The following is a 4,127-nucleotide window of genomic DNA, read 5'->3' as shown; positions in this document are numbered from 1 at the left end:
GACATTGAGCCTCAGTCCATACTGAAGGCTGCAGTCCTTGACCCTCCACAGCAAGTGCATGAGGTCCTCCTCAGTTTCAGCAAGCCCCTACGTATATATATTGTTGTTTGTTGTTGAGTCAGAATCTGTGCACAGCTGGCCCTTCAGGGGACTTTCAGAGGCAGTAAATCACAGAGGAGCAGTTGGTGGACTCAAACCTGAGCCTTTGTGTTGGTAACATAACTCCAGAGGCTACTGGAGCTCTCACAAAGAAGAGTAAGGAGAAAAAGAGACGCTCGACCAGTTCTCTCTGTCTTACTGACTGATTAAATCTTGCCTTAATTCTCTACAAATCAGTTGTTAGGAAGTTACCGCTGGCCTCACCCACCTGCAACCAGAGCCTTTGTGAGTCAATGGTTTGTTAAGTGTCCTTTTCTAAAAGATGAATAAGGTGCTAGCTGCAATCTTGAAGGCGGCAACAGTTCAGATCCACCAGCTGCTCACTGAAAAAGCATGTAGTCCCCTCCCCTATGATTTATACTGACTCTGGAAACCTGCTGGAGGCTCAGCAAGGAGTCAATTCTGACTCCACAGCACACAACACAACAAGCTCACTCTGCTGTAGAGCAGCTTCTGGCAGACTTGCACCGTTGGGCTCATACTTTGATGTTACTATTTGGTTCTGTAGATAAGAAAAACATTAAATTCAAAGTAAGTTACCTCATTCATTTTCTTCTGTGGGTTTCCATAAATGCACTTACAGTGAACCTATGGCACAGAGTAGAACTGCTCTATAGTTTCTCAGACTAAATCTATTACCACCACATCTGCCACATCTTTTTCCTTGAGTTGGTGGGAGGTTCTATCTGCCAGATTTCGGTTAGCAGCCGTGTGCATAGTTAGCCACAGCTCAACCAGGGCAAATGTGTTTTTCTTTATGCATTTATTAACATTTATTGTATTTATTTTAGTAAATATCTACTGTACAGTAGCAGAGAGTTTCTGGGGGCTTGAGTTTACCTAGAGGCAGCTTGGATGAAAGATCTGGTCATTCCAAAAACAGCTTTATTTATACTCTGGGGCACATGGTTCAGCATGAGGTAGAGTAGACTCAATGGTGGTGGTATAACAGGACTATGTTGGGCTTTAAGAATAAGTTAAACAAACAAAAAAAAGATATGACTCCTTTCCATAGAGTTCTAGAGTTGCTATTTTTGTTAGGTGCCATCAAGTTGAGTACAATTCCTCACAGCCCTATGGATAAGACCTGAGCCCTGTCCTACCCTTAAGCCCATTGCAGCCATAACTGTGTCAATCCACCTGCTTGAGAGTCTTCTTTCCTTCACTTCCCCTCCATTTTCCTAAGCATGATGTTCTTTTCAAGGAATAGCCTTTCCTTAGCTCATGGCCAAATTATGTGAGATGAAGCTTCATCATCTTTGCCTCTAAGGAATACTATGGCTGCACCCTCTCCAAGATGTATCTATTTGTTCTTTTGGCAGTCCATGGGACATTCAGCACTCTTCTGCAATACCACACAGTTCAAAAGTATCAACTGTCTTCTGTCTTCTGTAGCTATTTTTTTTAGCACAGCTAATATAATAGGATGCTAAGGTGAAAAGATGTTCATTTCTCACTCTTACTCATTATACAGCTCTCAGATGCACAAGTAAATGGAAAGACCATCTGAGTCAGGTGCATCTTAGTCCTCAATCGGACATCATTGCTCCTTAATAATCTGGAGAGTTCTCTGACAACAGGCTTTCCCAGTGTATACCTCTCCTGATCTCTTGACCGTTATCACTGCAAGGGAAATTCAGTATGAAATTTTAGCCCTGGGAAAAGAAAAACTGGTGTATTGTCCCCACACATGTACTTCTTCATTCCAAAGGCATGTCCCTTCCCCCAGCCCTCATTCCTCAAAGTAACCATATCTGCACTGGGAATCCCAGCCTTTCTTTTTCTATGACTTAGTGCAGACTCAGTATAAAAACTATGCTCACTTTTTATGACCAAATCTTTGGAAGAAGGGTTTTTTGGGGGTCGCTAGCTTAGGAATATTTCCTCTTTCAAGCTCTCCAAGAGTGTCATCTGGTCATTCTAGAGAAACAATATTGATTGTACTGATTGTGGATTCAAGTAAGATGAAGTAATTTATAATATCAATCCTTTCTCCATCTATAGTGATGTTCAGTGACTAGGGTTTGTGTTTCCTTGACATTGATATGCAATCCTTTTTTTTTCCTCAGGGGAAAAAAAAAGTTATTAACTCAAGAAGTAAAGACTCGGTTCCTTTCCTCCCAACTTCCTCAAAAGGATAAGGGTTAAGTGAGGAAAAACTGGGACTGGAATGTCCCCTAATCCCCATCATGGGACTGGAGGAAGGGAAAGGGGCAAATAGGTCATCAGAGGTGGGGTAAATGAGGATAGTGTTAGACCAGGAAGACACTTGAAGAGGAAAAGGGAAGGCCCAGGAAAAACAAGGGGCACTGGGGCTAGGGAACCAAGAATATGGGAAGATTGGGGCTGGAACCCAGGAGTGTGGGGTCTGTTCTGAGGTAGGAAGGTCCCCTGGGTCCCTTTCCTCCTCTCCACCCTCTTGCCCCTGAGTTTCTTTTCCCTGATCCTCTTCACCAGGACCTGGATAGACAGGCTGCTTACAGATGGCACAGATCTTCCAGGTCTGAGTGAGCCACTCAACAGCTGTGGTAGGCATAAGAACAAGGGAGCACCCTCAGCTTGTCCCCATCCCCATAACTCATCCAGGCAGACGGCACAGACATCCCCTTCAGAGGAGATTTCCCCTCCTTTTGCAGCAGAGGATCTGGTGGATTCGAACCATATGACTTCAGGATTGCAGGTTCTTGTCACTAGGCCACCAGAGGAGCTCCCAAGTTGGTTTTTATGTATGGTGTGAGATGTGGTTCTTGCCTAAGTTTTCTACAAATTTTTTCCCCCAATTTTGCCAACATCATTTGTTAAAAAGGCTCTCATTTGCCCACTTAATTGATTTCATCCCCTTGTCAAAAATCAGTTGAACAGAGGTAGATGAGCTGATTTCTGGGTTCTCAATTCTATTCCATTGATCTATGTGACTGTCACTGCAAGTGGGACTGGGTAATGCGTGGGAGATTGTTTCAGTTCCTCTTTGATTAGGGGAGTCCACTGAAGCCGGTTTCCGGTGCTGGATACAACCTGTTATCATCACTGTTCCCATGATCTAAACAATTAATGCCAAAATCCCTGTGAAAGGGATAAGGTAATAGCCCAAGGGCAACTACTCTCTGGGACCAGCAGCATCGAGCTTCATAGACAGAGGGCACAGGGTGCTTCGAACTACTCTCCGCAATAACCACGCATGAAAATCAGACCTGCTGCCGGATTTCCTCACTAGTCCACACCATATTGAGAAGGTCATTGGAATTCACATTGTGTGCCACAGCCATCTCAGCACTTTTTCCTTTTTTTATAATAATTTTTATTTTAACTGTGATTTTAATAAACATTTACAGAAAAGTTGGATTTTCATTCATTCATTGTTGCAAATTTTCCTCTTTCCTCTCCCTAAGTTCACTTTCTCTTTTTTAATAGTCATTCATTTTTACACAATTTACTCCCTCCCCATCCCCTTACCCAGTCCCACTTACAGTGACAGTCACATAGATCAATGGAATAGAATTGAGAATCCAGAAATCAGCTCATCTACCTCTGTTCAACTGATTTTTGACAAGGGGATGAAATCAATTAAGTGGGCAAGTGAGAGCCTTTTTAACAAATGATGTTGGCAAAATTGAGGAAAAAAATTTGTAGAAAACTTAGGCAAGTACCACATGTCACACCATACATAAAAACCGACTTGGGAGCTCCTCTGGTGGCCTAGTGAAAAGAACCTGCAATCCTGAAGTCACATGGTTCGAATCCACCAGATCCTCTGCTGCAAAAGGAAGGGAAATCTCCTCTTGTGCCAGTCGAAAGGTTGTTGTTGTTGTTGTTATGTGCCGTCGAGTCGTTTCCGGCTCATAGCGACCCTATACACAACAGCCCTAAACCCTGCTCTATCCTGCGCCAACCGCACCGCCTCTGACACACCCATCCCGATTACCCCAGTCAGCGAATCAATTCATCTCATAGAGGGTCTTCCCCTCCTG

The 4,127-nt window shown here is 43.6% G+C and overlaps 1 pseudogene; it reads right to left on the bottom strand.

Annotated features, from left to right (window-relative positions):
- LOC102855759 overlaps window positions 1-3,425 on the bottom strand; it is a 9,823-nt pseudogene extending 6,398 nt beyond the window's left edge.
- Between the last annotated feature and the right edge of the window lie 702 nt (window positions 3,426-4,127).

This window comes from Elephantulus edwardii, unplaced genomic scaffold, assembly GCF_000299155.1.
Source record: "Elephantulus edwardii isolate Elephantulus edwardi_28Jun2011 unplaced genomic scaffold, EleEdw1.0 scaffold00060, whole genome shotgun sequence".
NCBI classification, from domain to species: domain Eukaryota; kingdom Metazoa; phylum Chordata; class Mammalia; order Macroscelidea; family Macroscelididae; genus Elephantulus; species Elephantulus edwardii.
The sequence above is the reverse complement of the archived record's forward strand: the minus strand, read 5'-3'. Positions and strand labels throughout refer to the sequence as shown.